Source organism: Neomonachus schauinslandi, chromosome 4, assembly GCF_002201575.2.
Source record: "Neomonachus schauinslandi chromosome 4, ASM220157v2, whole genome shotgun sequence".
NCBI lineage: Eukaryota > Metazoa > Chordata > Mammalia > Carnivora > Phocidae > Neomonachus > Neomonachus schauinslandi.
This window is the reverse complement of record NC_058406.1, coordinates 116,090,565-116,109,207: the sequence shown is the minus strand read 5'-3', so window position 1 is coordinate 116,109,207 and position 18,643 is coordinate 116,090,565.

The window sequence follows — 18,643 nt, the reverse complement described above, 5'->3', positions numbered from 1 at the left end:
CACCCAGGGGTGACATTGAAAGGCCTTGGTGAAAGAACATCCTCCCAAGGCAGCAGGGTCTCTGGTTCTCTGCTTTGTGTGGACACAGAAGCTGGCTTCTGTACACGTTATACAGGTTATAGGTAGAGGTTATGATATACATATGGACTCATGAGGAGTGGCAAATGTTCAGAAAAAAGATTGGAAGATGGCAACTTGTTTTGCTTTCTTTATACCAGTACACAATTTTAAACTTTTTCTTTAATTGTTTCATCAAGAGTTAACACAACTCAAAACTCTCTCCTACCTAAAATCATTTCCGTTGAAAAAAAGACTTCAAGTTGTGTTGGTAGGAATAATCCCAGGATTACTGTCAGATTATTATAATTGTGACAAATAAATATTGGTAAACCAAACTAATTTACATTTACCACCTCATCACATCAGATATCCATGGAGCTTTACAAATTTCCTGTGTTCAATAGCAAGTTATGCATGTAATAAAAGTAGACTTTTTTTTTATCCCCCAAAGTCCTCTGGCTCATCTGTGTGGAGGTAGAGGATATCCCGTTTATCTCTGCAACAAGGTAAATAGTCTAATCAAATGCCCTTGGGCAATCACAGACTACATGTCCTCAGAAGGCTTTGTAAGCAGTGTGTGAGAAAATGTACTTACAAAACAGGAGCATTAAATTTTGTCTTATTATATAGCTTTAGGAAGCTTGTCTTTAAAATAATTATATGTTCTTTAAAACATTTACTGTTTCACATTTTTATAATAAACTACTAACTGTACTTGGATCTTTTGATCCATAAATATTAGTGTCTGATATTTAATGCTTGTCTCAAGAACTTTTCTTGGTCTAGACCTGCGCTGTCCAACACGGAACCCACTAGCAACACATGACTACGGAGCACCAGAAATGTAACTCACCGGATGAAATAGCAAGTGGACTTCAATGACAAAGTAGAACAAACACATAAAATATTTTGTCAATAATATTTATTTCAATTACATGTGAAATGACACTATCTTGTTAATTTATTTATTTGACAGAGAGAGAGATAGCAAGAGAAAGCACAAGCAGGTGATAGGGGAGAGAGGGAGAAGCAGACTCCCCACTAGGCAGGGAGCCTAATGCGGGGCTCAATCTCAGAACCCTGGGACCATGACCCCAGCTGAAGGCAGACGCTTAACTGACTGAGCCACCCAGGCACCCCAACACAATTTTTGATATATTGGGTTAACTTAATCAGTATAAGCTTCTATAATTACTATGAATTTAGTGTAATATGCAGAATACTTGCACATGTGGTCTTTAAGTTGTAATACTGTTGTGTATTTCATCAAATTTCCTACCGTTATTAAGTATTTAAGTCCAATTTTTATACTGGTTATTGTTGTGCTCGCTTCGGAGCACATATATACCGGTTATTGTTTGTGTCTTTACCCTTTGATCTACATGCTAGCCCCACCGCTGTGTTAAGCGAGATGGGGAGGACTGAGGGGTGGTCTGCGAATAAAATAACAACAGTGACAGCAAAAAGCAAAGCATGTAGCTCTAACTCAACTGTAGTGATCATACAGAAACCTCAGTACTGCTCAGGCACCCATTCCAGAGAATAGGACTCTACCTTTCCCTTCCCCATTCTCTAGTCAGCATTCCTACAATTCTGCCTCTTAAATAACTCTCAAATCTGTTTCTTCATCCTCACGTAAATTGCTACATCTTGGCAAAACCCCTTGTTATCTTTCCTGGAATTACTGCAGTGTCTGTGGCTTGGGTCCCAAATTCCAATCCCCCTTGACCTACTACTTATTTTTCAAATGTGGACCAACTGGTTTTTTCCTAAAGTGCAAATCTGTTCAACTCCTTTATTAAAAAGTCCTGCAAAAATAAAAAAATAAAAAATAAAAAGTCCTGCAAATATCCTGACTGCCCACATGATAAAGTACACACTGCTTAAAAAACATTAAAGACTTTCCCTCCTGCCTTTCCCTTACCATCCCCTCCACTGTCAGCCATGTGGGACTGATCTCCATTCCCCTAACCTGCTGTGTCTGCCTACCCCTTTCAACCTGTGCTCATGATGTATTTGCCAGGGATGCCATCCCTGATCTGACTACTTTCCACCTGGCCAACTCCTACCATTGTGAAGGTGCTATGGGATTCATATATGAGTTCATATATGAATCCTAACTCCCAAAGTGACTGTATTTGGAGATAGGGCTTTTAGGAAGCGATGAGGCCATAAAGGCGGGGCCTTGACCCCATAGGATTAATGTTCTTATGAGAAGAGACACCAGAGAGCTCTTTGTCTCCCCATTGTGTGAGGACACAGTGAGATGGTGGCCATGGGAAAGCCAGGAACCAACTTCACTGGCACTCTGATATCATATTCCCAGCCTCCAGAAGTGGGAGAAATGAAATGCCTGTTGTTGAAGCCATTTGGTTACTCAGCCTGAGCTGACTGATACGGAAGGCTCTGCTCAAACCTCAGACCCTGGAGAGTGTGCTCCAGTGTCCAAGGCTAGGTGCCTCTCCTCTGCTGACATGCCATCCCTGAACACATTCATCAGGGCCCCACATCTTACTGTGGTTACCGTCATTCCGATTTTCTATACTAGTTTTGTGAACTCCTTGAAGGCAAGGGGAGTCTTTTATTCATCTTTGTTTCAAAATCCCCACCATGTCATTTGTTTATTTTAATGTTGAGAGAGGTACAGAACAGAGATATTTTGTTGGTTGATCATTTAGGAGTATTTTGCAAAAAATCTTTCAAGGCAGATAAAGAACATTTTGGGAAATATATTTCATGTGGAGCTCTCATAAGGAACTTCCAGCTTGAAGCCATCTGGACAGAGGGAGTAACAGGGATCCTGAGCCAGCCAGCTGACATGACTGGGGAGGTTGTAGTGAGCCCTGCTTCTTGGGAAGGGTACCAGCCACCACGCTTAGTTAATGCTCATGGCAGGTGGGGTTAGCCCAGTGAGGCATATGTGTGAAAGGGATTTGCTCCCTTGTTCTGTGACCTCAGATGCAAAAGATTAATGACAAGGGACTAAGAAAGAATCTTCAGTTATCAAAACACTGTAACCCAATCCCTTAGAGAAACACATGAGGTTGTGTATTTCAGATGGTCCCGTTTCTGTACACACATATAATAAAACAAAACTTATTCAGTTTTCACACTTCCCCTTGCAAAAATAATGGGGCTGGGTGGTGTCACAGTTTTCTCATGCTTGACTAGGGCTGCATCATGTATTTCTCCCTTCAGATGAGGTTTGTGAACCGAGTCAGTTCTTTGTTATTTCATGAGAGCCTGGGCAGTAGAGATAAGAGATCGTGCGTGTTCTTGAAACTTTTGCTTCTATTTTTTCTCTCTGTCTTTATCACTTATCTTCCTTTTTCCATCTGTGGCTTACTTATTTGCTAGTTTTCCAGGCATGCAGTATTAAATGAGTTGTACAAATTAGACTTGGCAGATTTGGGGAGATTTCAGGAGTAGAGGAAGCCTATGAGGGTTTACTGCTAAGTTACTTGCTAATGGGCTAAAAGGGCACGATTTGCCCATGAGGTCATACAGGCTTGTGCATAGACAGTCCTGGGTTAGAATTCTGACTACTGTTTATTTGCTATGTGATCTTTGATAAGCTACTTGACCTCTCTGAGCCTCAGAATCTGGAAACTGGAAACAATGGGGCTTATCTTGTAGTGTTGCAAAGATGAGAGACAATATGCATATAGCGTTTGGCGAATGTGAGCACTCAGGAGATGTGAACTCTTATTGGTGATGCCACTTGTTGGCTCATGCCCTTGGAAGGCATTTACCTCTAGTGACAAGGAAGAATTAAAGATGACTGAGGCATATGGGCAATCTGGGACACAGAAGGACCCTAAGGAACTACTATGTTCATCTAGAGGAGTGTCTAAATCATTCATGATAGATAGTTTTGATTTCCTTTTTAAATATCTCTGGGAATGGAGACTCTTAATACTTCACAAGGAATTTTCTTCTAGTGTTTCATCATCGTAATGGTTAAGAAGTTCCTCCTCATATGCAGCAGAAATCAGCAAGCTCATTTCCTCGGATTCAGACCTCAGGGGAATAGGAGAACAGCTGTTGGGTTTCTCAATCCAGAAAATCTTCGCCATATTGAATCATCACTCCTTTCCTGTTTCCCTCTGAGTCTGAATAGCCAAGGGCCTCAAATGGTTCCTTGTAGTCACTGGTCCCCATTGCTCTCTCATCTTTGATCCTTTTATATGAGGAGGGTTTAATTTCTTCACATCTGGTTAAACATTTGTCTCTGTGTTCTTGGCAGAGTTGAATGATTACAGATTGTAAGGGAAGAATATCTTCTCAAGGCTGCAGGAAAAGACAACTTATTTTGATGGTATACTAACAAATCCCCGAGCTTATTAGAAAAGAGTTTCCTGTCATAATCAGGGGCTTTACGAAGGATTCCAGTATCTTCTGTGATGAATCATGATAAAACAGCGTGGTGGCTAAGAACATGTGTTCTGGAATCGTACAGACTTAGGTTGGAGCCCCTGTTCCTCCTCTTGCTATGTATGTGACCTTGTACAAATTATATAACCTCCCCAAGGCTCCGTTTTCTCCTCTCTAGAAAGGGACAACTAACCTCCTGGGTTCCCGAGGTGACCACCTGCTGTCATTATCAATTTATCACCCCTCTCGGATCCAGGCTCACCTTCTGTAGATGCTCTGCCTGAATGGGCAGGATTCCTTTAAATATCTCTGCTTCACAGTGAGCTGGATGGTGAACTTTCTCAGGGCCACACCCTGCAGGGACACTGAAGGAGGAAGGACCCTCTGCACAGTGGGTCCCAGCATGAGGGTGAAGAATCTAGTGGAGCTCTGCCCTCAGCCTCTTGCCCAGACCTTCCGTCCAGCCGGCGGATCCCATGACTCTCTCAACACGCTGACCAGAGTCCTGAGGCCTCCTGCCCATGCTGGCCCCCAGCTCCCTCTGCAGGCCAGGTGTGGCTGGCCAGCCTACACCCACAATTTCCCTCTGAGCTGGTGCTCTCTCTACTGATCACCAGCACCCTGCGTGTGCCCCAGAGGGCTGTTTTTTGCTTGCCTGGTGACAGCAGCCCAGCTCTAGCTGGGACAAACCAGCAAATGCCCCTGCTACCTGAGGGGCTGAGCTACTTCTGCAATGAAGTCTGAACCCCAGCCTTGGGGAGAGGGCCCTTTCAAGTCTGTCTTCTCTTGGATTGTCTCCTTAATCCCTGTCTATAATACAGAGTGTCTTTGGGTTTTATAATCATTCTTTTATCAGAATTAGGGGCGCCTGGGTGGCTCAGTTGGTTGGGCGACTGCCTTCGGCTCAGGTCATGATCCTGGAGTCCCGGGATCGAGTCCCGCGTCGGGCTCCCTGCTCAGCGGGGGTCTGCTTCTCCCTCTGACCCTCTTCCCTCTCGTGCTCTCTGTCTCTCATTCTCTCTCTCTCAATTAAATAAATAAAATCTTTTAAAAAATCATTCTTTTATCAGAATTTAATTATTCTTTAGGTTAAACTTGTCCTGTTTAACTGACAATGTGGTTCCTCTCTGCTAATTGGACCCAGACTGATGGTGCACGAAACTGTCCCTCTCAGATCTCTAACGGGACATACGGTCCCATTGCTATGCTCTGATACACCACGGTGTCCTCGCCAAGGCCACACTCCTCACCACCAGTGACCGAGTGAGGCACAGACAGGGAGCCATGCTTGTTCTTGGTTGATGTGGGCTCCTTGGACGGGCAACCTTGGCTCAGGGACTCTCCATAGACTTCCTTAAAAAGTGTGTTGTACTCGAAGACTTTTCCTACCCAACCTTCCTTCCTTCCCAATCTTTTCCAGCGTAGCCTGCATCGTGACCTCTCCAGCTCCCTTCCCATTCCCATCAAATCTGTTTTCCCCTTAGATCTCTTACAGATCTAATCCCGTCTTGCTGTCTGCTCCACGAAGGACCCAAACAAACACAGTTGCCATAGGAATGAAATGAAATCATACAGGTAAAGCGAGTAGTAGGTGCTTGAAGATGCATGCTGGCTATGAGGATGCTGAGGATGACAACAGTTAGCCAGAGTGTCAGTCTCCTGCCTGTTGCTGCATCAATGTGGAATAGCATCTTGGTTTTCTCCGCTGAAGGGGTGATAATCATTGTTCTCATTACCATCGTTCAGGTCCACAGATACGCTGTGTGTCGACCTCTTTGATTGGTGGTATTTCTAAAACTTTTCAGTCATCTTCTTTCTTTAGAACGTTGTTTTTCTGGACAATAAACACAGTGCTAGCAAAAGCCCTGCTTAGTAATTTGGAATACTGCATGAGGGTCTCCAGGCTTATGAATATTTTATTCTGATAAATTGAAGACAAATGCAGTAATGGGGTTAATACCTCAGCTTTACATGTTGCCGGCCACTCTCTTCATCTCAGAAGCTTTTGGTAAATCTTGTTCCTCTGACTGAAACCTCACAGAAGCAGTCGATATCCAGGATCTGATCATTTTAGGCTCCCGTGGTCCTAATCTGGTATCCTTGGATGCTTAGGGATTAGTTTCTCCATTTTTTTTTTTGACAGATAAGAAAAACAATGTTAGCTGTCCACAGTGTTTTTGAAATTGACTAAAAAATCAGTTGTTTTCCTGGTTGTAATTCAGAGGTAACAAGAATGGAATCTTTCTTCATCTCTGGAAACGGTATACTGATCTGCACATCCTTTATGCAGATGATGGAGAGTTTGTCCTACCTTGTGGAAGGCAAAATATCAGACAAGACATCTGAGACAGTTGGTCTTATCCTGTTTAATGTGACTTTGATACATGACACTGGTTTATCATTCCCAAGACTTCCTTGCTTGTGGCTCTAAAATACTCTTCAAGGACCCAGGCCACTGAAGGATGTGCAGTCGCTTTCCCTGCCCAATTCCGACATGATTTGTTAGATTTCCAACTGCACAATATTTGGCATCCAGTGCTTCGGTGGCCTGTGTGGGTGACGTATAGCATGCTATGGACAACCAGTGCCAATTTTTGACTAAGGTACAGATTGCAAGAGATTTTACTGTAAGTGAATAAGGAATCATTTCATAGGATTTGATTCTCCAGGGAGCCCAATGGGATGCATTTGGGACTTTCCAAATTAATTCAGAGTCAGAGCCAGAGAATGTGGCTTAAACATTTTGGCTCATTCAATCACGGCCTAAGTGGTGTGACTAGTAATATATATTCTGTAACGCCGATTCGAAGAGCAACAATTTAACCTCAGAAAGCTAACCTGCATGGGGTGTGCTATGGTACTTTATGGAAATTTATTCTTTCAGTTATATTCTTCTTGCAGCAAAAGAGATAATTTTGGTAATCAGGACTATTTCTAGACTTGTATGCTCAGCCACACACACCATTAACATAAATACTTCTTTTCACTCAGACCCTGGAAATAGTAGCTATGATTAATATGCTCATCCATATGCTTTTCTCATACCCTTTAAAAGCAAAAGATGATTTTAAAGAATTAAACATGGATCGGAATTCAGTCTGTAATCACACTAACAAATGGCATTTTAAAGGATATAGCAGAAAAACATTGTGCTAAGCAGAAATGGCAGCTAAGAAATTGATTTCTTATGACAAAGAGAAGCTTTTTGCCTCCTCATTTCCAACGGAATAGAAAGAGGATCCTAAAATATGCAATATAATCAGGCTCTTTCTTGTCTTTGGCCAAGAGCCAAAACTATAGTTTTACATTGTCATGCTAGTTTCTGTCTGTTCCCTGCCTTGCTCTTCCTCCCCCTGCCCCTGCCTCACCCACAGTGATCCTTTCGTCTCCTGGCAGGAGCATGCTGGAGTTTGCAGGGATCCCCCCTCTTCCACCTCCCCCCAAGCCTCCATGCCTTTACCTGGCCAGCACAGTTCTCCAGATGCTTCCAAGTCACTAAGAGGGCTGGGGCACCATGGAAATTTAAATTGTCCTCACTCAGCTACTCCCACAGAGAACTCAGTGGGTCAAGGAGAGGCTCAGAAATGCTTCTTGAAAGCCCATGGATGGACTCATGCTGACTACTGTTCAGATGGGTGAGCCACATTTTGAAAAACTGAATTAACAGAGTCAATCAGCAGGGGCACCTGGGTGGCTCAGTTGGTTAAGCGACTGCCTTCGGCTCGGGTCATGATCCTGGAGTGCCAGGATCGAGTCCCGCATCGGGCTCCCTGCTCAGTGGGGAGTCTGCTTCTCCCTCTGTCTCTCATTCTCTCTGTCTCAAATATATAAATAAAATCTTTAAAAAAAAAAAACAAACAGAGTCAATCAGCAATATATTCCTGAATGTTTTCTTTTATGCTCCGATAAGCCTTGTGTGCCAGTTTGCTGTAGGGCGACTCATCTATACAATGTCCGCTCCTGGGAAATTGTCTTTTATGAAATTGTCTTGGAAAGGTGCGAATTCGAGGAGAAAAATGAATAATAAGTTACAGATAGGGCATGGGTTTAGAAGAGATATTATTTCTGTCGTATTCTGACATGAGAGTGGCATCTGATTTAGGATGACAAAGAGCGGGAGAGGACAAGCCAGAACCTCACACAATCCGGCTTGAGACATGCACGTTCCACCTGGGTGTGCAAATGATAGTATTGTCCCAAAGTCTGCCAAGAGGCCTGGACTGACCTCTGCTCTCTGCTCTCGATCAGCTCATCGTCCCCTGTGGTCCTCACTTTATGACAGTCAGCAAATTTGTCATCCTTGTCCAAGCTCCGTTGTACCTGGCAGACTATAAGCCTCATGAAGGCAGGGCTCTGATTTGCTTGTTGCTGGGTCCTCATGGCTAACATACTTGTACCTATAAGTGCTCAGTCCAAGCTGAATATTTGATATTAATACTAGGAGCAGAGACCAGTGGGCAGTGGCCAGTGGAGAGGAAAATGGAAGGTCAGAGTAGAAGCAGGGCATGAGTCCTCGGCCAGGAACAGGAGGCAGAGGAGGGCAAGAGCGGGTCTTCATAATTATTGGGAGGGAGCTACCCAAAGCATGGCCAGGAGGCCCCAGCCTGGGGATAACTGGGACTGGAGACCAGGGCTTGGACCAGCACCCAGCTGATGGCAACAGGATGATCCAAGATAAGCCAAGTTTACAGGTAGGGTTTAAGGAGGCCTAGCTGAGAGAGGACAAAGGATGTGGAGCCGAGATCTGGGCTCAGCTTGATGTTCTGCCTATAATAGAAACATGTACCTGGATCCATGTTGGGATGCTAATTATCAACAGGTGGCAGGAGTGATGACCTTGTGATCTGATTCTTTGGGTCCCAGTCCTGGCTCTGTCACTTAATAGCTACAAGCAGGTCAGTTAACCATGCTTCGTCTCACATTGCTCCACGGAAAAATGGTTACAGTAAATATCTTACCAAATGATATAATACTTTATGCCTATTATCAAGACTATGTAAACATTAGTAAGGAAAATTACATTATAAGAATATACTTTAAAGTATTCATCACAGGGGCACCTGGGTGCTCAGTTGGTTGAGTGTCCGACTCTTAGTTTCAGCTCAGGTCATGATCTCAGGGTCATGGGATCGAGCCCCATGATGGGCTCTGTGCTCAGTGGGGAGTCTGCTTGAGATTCTCTCTCTCCCTGCCTGTGCCGCTCCCCCTGCTCTCTCTCTAATAAAAATAAATAAATAAATAAATAAATAAATAAATAAATAAATAAATAAAAAGTATTTACCATGATCAACTCAATCATTCTCTTGCAGCCCCAAATGGGTCAGATATCAATTTTTGTTGCGTCCCCCTGGAAAAATTGCCTTGACTCTTCTATACTTTCTCTCTCACCTTCAAGTGCAGGAATAAATCTTAGAAAGTATCCTTAGAGCCTGAAGGGTAGAGAAGCAAGACTGAGGGAGGGTGTCCAGCCCAAGACTGATGCATATCCCCAAGGACTGGTGGAGAGGAGCCAGGGCACCCTGGGCAGGAGAGCCACCCTGCCCATCCCCCAACCTCCCTGTTCCTCCCATCTCTGCCATTCTTTAGGAAAGGAGGTGTGTGTGTGTGTGTGTGTGTGTGTGTGTGTGTGTGTGTGAGAAGACACCAGACTCCCCCAGGGGTCAGGATTCATCGGCCTATTATTTGTTCACTCACTCATTCCACAAATATTTGTGAACCATTTCTACATGCCCGACTCTATGGTAAGCCCTGGGGCGACAGTTGAAAACCATCAGTTGGACCCCAGCTTCAACCAACAGGCAGACCCCAGACAGCACCTCACTCTCCAGTTGGTGGACTGCTACCTTCTCTTGAGGGACTCACGCTCATTCATGCTCTTATTTGTGGTTCTGTCATCCACTCAAGTTATTTCACAGAAGACTTTCTCTCTCTTACATATTTATATACATACCCCCTACACTTTCCAGTTTGTGGCCAGTTGCCTGAGGAAAATCTCTCCTTTCCACAACCTTAACTAAAGCGGATAAACACACAAATATGGGTAATGATCCCCCTGTATCAAAAGGCAGGAAACCCATATAACATTAGGAACGAAACAGATCTTCATAATTTTTGTGCTAATCTGTTTCATTACTTCTGGTTAATTTCTTTCTATCTCGTGAAACTGCCCTTAAGGTCCTTGTTAACTATTTCAAATACAAATTTACTTGTTTCGGTTTTGTACTATTTTTTTGTTTCATTTAAAATATGTGGTATTTTGGCAACTCTAGGAACTGTTCAAGAGTTTTAGGGGTTCCTCTGAGGCTCCAAGCAGCATCATTTACTACATTCATTGAATAGAAAAATGTGTTTCAAATTTGAAATGCATGCCAGGAGCAAGCAGGAGTTTTACCTCATTAGAGAATAAATTGTGAAATTGATTTGAAAATGTACGGTTATAAATCTATAAAATACTGGTACTTCCATGCTGTTTTAAAGCAGATCTCTCTTTTATATATTAATTCTTCCGTTTTCACATTCTTTGGGCCCCATCATCCTAACAGCTGGGGCAACAGTAGACTCTGGGCCTGCAGAAGACCCTGGAATAGAACTTAAAAAAAAAAAAATCTCAGAATGCAGTCTGCCAAAGAATGTCCCTAACACCCTCCAAACAAAACAGCTGCCTGTGGGCTAGACTTTCTGAATTGATCCTAACCTGTATCCGACAAACTGAGAGTACACAGTTGTTTAGCTTTTTTTGTGTTCAGATAGATATTTAAGTATTCTATGGGTTTTTGTTCACTCGAAGCTGAAAGCACACGTTTTTAAGTTTCTGAGTCTCATAATGCACATCATGTATATTTTTTATGTAACGAGCAGTTTAAAGCAGGCGAGACATTGAAACCAGGAAAGCTTATCTTCTGAAATTTTTGTCATTCCCTCTTTCCAGATGGATCCCTAAGTATTTGCCAGGAACACTGCCTTATTCACAACTTAGAATAGAAATACATAGGGAACTATAACAATTGTTCACACTAAAACTATTTTCTGCAGTTACCAATGGAAATAACAGAAATGCTAGGAAAACACACATTCATCAAAATAGCAGATTTTTTTCTTTGTGAGCTGTAATTAGTTCCTGTGCCAATTTCCATTCTCTGAATTGTATACTAGTTGATAGGCATTTTAATTTTTTTTTTTTTTTTGGTGAGAGAAAAATGAATGTATTAAACTCATAAGCATATCCTGACCAGATTACAAATTAGTTTCTCTGGAATACATCAGTAAATAACACAGTCTTTCTGAAAGAGGAGCTCCATCTTCCTAGAAACATTGATTTGGAAACATTACTTTCCACAGTTCTCGCACCTTTGTTTCCTGGTATGTGTTAGGCCTTGCAATGCCACTAGAGAGGAATAACCAGACCTCCTCTGAATACCATACACACGCACTGCTGTCATTTCAGGGTAAAATAAGAATTATTTCATTGCAGCAACCCCCTCCTACACCACTCCCCCTTTGTTCATTCCAGTAAAGTGGAATTTATAATTAATATGGAAATTTGATTCCATTTTAAAATAAAAATCATCAAGCACTTCCTATGTGCCAGACACTATCCTCGGCGAGTAAGAAATAAACACAGTAAAATTCCTGCCTCAAGAGCCTGTGGAAGGTTCCTGTGACCAGTGGGAGCCTCCTGCCCTGCCTGAAGAGGACAGTGGTGCCCACCGTCTTCAGGTCATGGACACTGTCCCGGCCTTTAGGCCCAGTGTTGCCAGATGATTTTTTTTTAAGAAACATCAAAAATGTGGTTTTAAAGTATAGCTATTGATTTTCCAATACTGACAATGAACTTAAATAGTTTAAAACCCTCTGCAGGACAACAATCCATATCTGCCTGAAAGATTGGGCCCACATCTGCTTTAAAAAAATTATTTAACTTTAAAAAATAGTTAATACATGCGCACAGCTCAAAATCCAAGAGGAACAAAGAGTTATATAGTGAAAAGGAGTCTCCCTCCCAACCCCTTCCCTGTCTTACTGCCCTCCCGGAGGCAGTGTCCCCCAGACCTACCAGCTCTCTTCTGTCTCCATACATTTACAAGCTGATGCACACACAGTCTTTCCAGTGCACACCAATGGGGATACGGTATCCACACTCTTACACTTTGTTTTTCTCACTAACCATACTGTACATTATCACAATTGCTCCAAGCCAACTTACACAGAATTGCCTTCTGCATAGTTTTCCCTCATCCGGAGGCATCGGATCATCTAACCAGTGCCTCGCTGACAGGTGACAGGCGTGTTGCCTGTCCTTGCAACTGCAAACCATGCTTCAAGGACTCATCTCTTTTGCATATAATGTTATGTGTGCGAGTATATCTGCAACCTGAATTCTTAAATTCCTTCCAGCAGCGATTCTCAACCTGCCTGTACATAGGAATCCCCCAGAGAGCTTAAAACTGCAGATGCCTGGGTCTCTCCACAAAGATTCAGGTTATTCCTTGGCCATCAGGAATTTTTTAAGGGCCAAGGTGATGCTAAAGTGCAATCCATGTTGAGAATCACTGCCTTCCAGACCAGCTCAGGGCACGCATCCCCCGAAAGGACAAGCGCTTCCCTGCCAGAGAGAGCCTACAGAGCTCCCATGTGTGCCTTTTGTCCACCTGAGCAGTAAAAATCTGTGTGCCATGGTAGTTCTAATTGCGTTTTAAAAAAAATTTTACAAGAGCAGTTGAACAGGGATGCCTGGGTGGCTCAGTTGGTTAGGCGTCTGCCTTCGGCTCAGGTCATGATCCCAGGGTCCTGGGATGGAGCCCCACATCGGGCTCCTTGCTCAGTGGGGCGTCTGCCTCTCCCTCTGCCCTTTCCTCTGCTCATGCTCTCTCTCTCTGATAAATAAATAAATAAATAAATAAATAAATAAATAAATAAATAATCTTAAAAAAAAAAGAGCAGTTGAACACATTCCATGTTCGTATTAGCTTTTTTGGTGGAACTGTCTGAAAACATATTTTGTCCACTACCTATCATACTGTTGGTCATTCTCCTTACATATTAAAGAAATTAGTTCTTTGCAGAATAACTTTTTGAAAAAATATGTGTTTTCTAGCTTGTCGTTATCTTGACTTTGCTTTTGGCATTTTTCTCTGTGAGGAACATTTTTATGTCACCAAATTTATCAGAAAGTGTTGGCTTCCGAGTTTTGCATCACACTGAGAAAGATCCTCTTCATTCCGAGATTATGTTTTCAAAAAGAATATTTTATGGCTTCCTCCAGAATGTTAATGGCTTTATTTTTGACACTTAAAACTCTTATTCATCAGAATTCTGCATTTGGTTTGGTAAAACTGTGTGGTATGGCTCCAGCTTTGTTATTTTTTTTAAATTTTATTTTATTATGTTACGTTAATCCCCATACATTACACCATTAGTTTTTGATGTAGTGGTCCATGATTCATTGTTTGCGTATAACACCCAGTGCTCCATTGAATACGTGCCCTCTTTAATACCCATCACCAGGTTAACCCATCCCCCCACCACCCTCCCTTCTGGAACCCTCAGTTTGTGCTGTGAATTGTGTAAGACAGATGAATTACAGACCTGTACCTCCAGCTTTGTTATTATTTTTTCCAGAAGTTCAGATACCATAGATGGAATAATCCATTTCCTCCCCCACCATTGACGCTAATTATCATTTTTATCATTCACTAAATTACCTTATGTATCTGAGTCTAATTCTGGACTCTCTATTCCATTCCTTTGATCAATCTATCCATGTGCTAGAACCATCCTATGTTTTATTAGAGTATAGATTTGTAATATGTTACAATAAATGATGCCTTATTACTCTTACTCTTCAAAAATGTTCTGGTTTTCTTGCTTAGTATTTTTCATTATTAACTTTAGAGCCAGCTTTTCTAGTTCCATAATAATCTTATCGTATTTTTACAAAACATTTTGTGTAATTCATTTAATTTTGGGGGAACAGGGCACTAATGATCTACATCTTCCTAACTTCTACCCTCATTTCTGTTTTCTCCCTTATTCTGAAAATTCCAGCTCTAATAGTAGACTTGAAGTACCACAGACCAATCATGTTTACCTCTAAATCTTTTAATTAGTTGAAAGAATTGAAGGCAAGATCATGAAACACCTTTTCCTCCCAGGCTTGATACTGCCGGCCCTGGAGCGTCTTAACTTAGACGCCGTTATCTTCTATCCTCTCAGAAGACTTTGCTGTTCTCCACGGACCAACTAACACATTGTATCACAAATGTCTGCTGGTGTAAGAGAGGAGGGTCCCAATGTACGAAATGCTAAGACTCAGGCGTGAAAAATATCATAAAATTTGTGTTCTATAACTGACCTCATCTTACTTTAAAACTTCCGTATCCGCTGTGAATGGGGAGGAAAACACTTTTAAGCTTGCTAGCTAATATGCCACTTTTAATTTTAGAAAATCTTGAGAGTATTTAATCAGTGCAAAGCTCAAACTTCCTTCAGGGCTGTCTCTCAAGGTTCTTCCCTCACGGTCTTTTCCCCTGAGGGCTTCTGAGTGGAGGAAGGGTTTATGGTGATCGCAGAAGAGGTCTCTGCACAGAATGCTGCCTCTTCTGGGCCTCCTGCACTTGGTGTCCCCTGAGGTGTGGCAGGTGCCTTCTGCTAGTTTTGAATTTTGTGCTGGTGCACACTGCTGGCCATGTTTCCACCGAGCCTTGGGTTGTGAGGGTTCCTATACACTCTGCAGCCTTCCCACCCCAACCCGACGCCTTTCCTGTGACTTCGGCACCTCTTGTCTAAGATGGGTTTTTTATTCTGTTCTCCCTGCAAGTGAGTGGCAGTCTCTGAGCCTGCCTTCAAGTATCTCTACAAAGCTAATTTGTCCCTTTTGTTCTGCCTTTTGACCACAACACTCCGCTGAGGATATTGACAGTCTCTTAAAATTTCACCCAGGGGATGCCAGGGCCAGCTCTGGCTGTCTCTGGCTTCCCCTGAAACATCCAGGCTCCTTCACTCTGTGACCTTGGTCAGGTTACTTAACTTTCCATGCCTCTATTTCCTCAGCTGTAAAACAGGGATGAAGTTAGTACCTAAGTCATCATGTCATTCTGAAGAGCAAATATAAGCACTCAATAAATATTTGCGATTTTATTTATTATTTTTATTTTTATTTTTTTAAGATTTTATTTATTTATTTGACAGAGAGAGACACACAGAGAGAGGGAACACAAGCAGGGGGAACGGGAGAGGGAGAAGCAGGCTCCCCACTGAGAAAGGAGCCCGATGCGGGGCTCGATCCCAGGACCTTGGGATCATGACCTGAGCCGAAGGCAGACTCTTAACGACTGAGCCACCCAGACTCTCCAAATATTTGCTATTTTAAAAATTATTTTCCTCTGCTTCCCCCTTGAGAATTACAGAACCTCACCTCCCAAGCGTTTATCAATTGATTTGGTATCTCTACTGATTTCTTACAGCGAGTGAACAAGGTAGCTTTTTTAACTCCTTCCATTACATTTAGATTAAAAAGTGGTTTTTTAGTACTTAAAATGGAGACTTTTCACCTGGGTACAATATTATTTAAAAAATAAACTTATGCAGGGGCGCCTGGGTAGCTTAGTCGGTTAAGCACCTGTCTCTTGATTTTGGCTCAGGTCATGATCTCAGGGTCCTGAGATCAAGCCTGCTTAGGATTCTCTCTCTCCCTCTCCTTCTGTCCCTCCCCCTAAACTCCTGTGCATATGCCCCCATGTGCTCTCTCTCTCTCTCAAAATAAACAAACAATCACACAAACTTATGCAGAGTCTTCCACTTATGAGTCTGATAGACTAAGACCCTGCTGGACGATTCCCTCCCTTGCAGAAAATCACTGTGGAAGCAGGTCATAGGAAAAGACTACCTGATAGTGTCAGACAGTGAACCGAAGCCCAGACTGATGCGGAGTGCAAATGCACTTCCAGGAAGGTGGATCTATCCGGTCAAGTTTCCATTTCCATGGCTTTTAGTAGCTATGGGGCTAAGTGCAGTGTGTGTGGCTCACACAGCAGTGGCAGGGGCACTTTTCCTGAGAAACCATAGTGAAGCCAGGAAACTGAATGCAAGTAGGGGTAATGCTGGAAGGGAAAGAGCTTAGAGGAGAGATCCCCAGTCTCTGTCCGACAGTATCTCTGATGGACCCCAGAAACACGCATGCATGGAACAGTCTCAAAACAGCTCAGCTAAAGACAAAAGATCTGAACTGAAATGGAACTGCTGTCTAAGCAACCATCTGCACTTCAAGACCAGCCAAGAAAATTCCCTGCTAAAACTAAAAAAAAAACACTACCAAAGGGGGAAAAAAAAAAAAAAAAAAAACAGTATCCAGGATCTGTTAACATTTACAAGGTCTAAGATACACTGAAAATTATCTAATGTACAAAGATCCCTCAAAATGAAACACATTCTCAAGAGAAAAGACAATGAATTGTGTTTGACCTGGCGATGAACAAGTTGCTGCAATAAACAGATAAAGATATTAAAGCAGCTATTATAACAAAAGTCAATGAAGTAAGACAGAATGTGTTTTTAGTAATTGGGCATCTCAGCAGAGAAATGGGAAGTTTCAGCAGAGAAATAAAAACAATAAAGTCAGAAGCAAATGGAAGTTACAGAACTGAAAGTTAGAATTATGAAAAAAAAATTCACTGAGAAACTTAATAAGCAAAAAGACATTGCAGAGGAACAAGTAAGTGAACTCAAAGATAGAGCAATAGAAATGACCAAAAATGAAAAATAAGAAAAAACAGATTTTGAAAAATAGACAATGTCTTGTTAGATTGGATAGAATGATCAAACATACAGAAATGCCAGAAGGAGAAGAGAGAGAGAATGGGACAGAAAAAAATATTTGAGGACATAATGGTTGAATACTTCCTAAATTTGATGAAAGACAGAAATGTTTAGGTACAACATGCTATACAAACAACAACAGTGAACACAGAAAATCCAAGGCTAAGTCACATCATGGCACATTGTTAAAAACCGAAGATAAGGAAAAAATCTTGAACACTGACACATTGCATATAGAGGAACAGTGATGGTTCAATAAGCACCTTCTCATCAAAAACCCTTAAAGACAGAAAAGAATAGAATAACCTTTTGAAAATGCTGAAAGAAAACAACTGTCAAACTAGAATTCTATATTTATTGAAAATATCATGTAAGAATGAAGGCAACTGCCCGGAGCAGTGGTATGTTCTCTCAGATCTCTCTGCAAAAACTTGCACCTGGGGCCAAAGCCAGATGCCTTTTCAGGGGTAATGGTGAGGTGTTCTGGAACATTCTTGATGCTTTTCAATTCCATTGGACATTCTGCTTATTGACATTGGCATGGGTGAAAGACCAAATGCACTATCCAGCACTATCTTTAAAAAAGGGCCATATACATAGATATAGGAAAGATAAAAAATGCAACAGATCTGCAGTCAAAGACCTCATAGTGACAGCAATGGGAAATCACATGAAAAATTCATCAGTGGAGGAGGACACATAACCGGATCAAGAAACAAAAGGAAAACGTAGTTGCGTGCTGAAATTCTCAGTGCAGGGTAAGTGGATTGAAAGTAAAAAGAAATGTTCAGATAAGAAATGCTCTCACTTAGGACATCCTCACCATCTGTCTTATGATTTGTTCTTTTTCTATTTGAGATGTAATATATAATATATAAATATGAAGTCTAAGAAAATAGCACTTATCTGGCCAGCACAGTGGGCAGAACAGCACACAAGAAGAGATGATATTTGAATTGTATGTCAAAGTATGAGGATAGAATCTTCATTCAGAGGAGGGGAGGGGAGAAGAGAAAAAGACTTATCATATACGCATAAAACATGTGCAAAACACAATGTCATTTCAATTAAGCACTCCACCTCGTTAAGAAGTTTAGAAAGTCTTCAAAGGCAAGGCTTAAGAGATGTACTTAATCTGTATTCTTCACACATAGTATTTTTCAAAAATGAGACCAAAAAAAAGGCATTTTCAGGTAAAAGAAATTTAAGATAATTTGTCACCAGAAGACCTGCATTAAAATAAATGCTAAAGGATGTTCTTCAGGCTAAAGGAAAATGACAGCAGATGGAAACTTGAATCCTCAGGAAAAAAAAGAAGAGCACTGGAAATGATGAATATCTGGAGGATACAAAAGACTGTTTGGGGCCCCCTTTCCTTCCAGTTTCTTTGTAAACA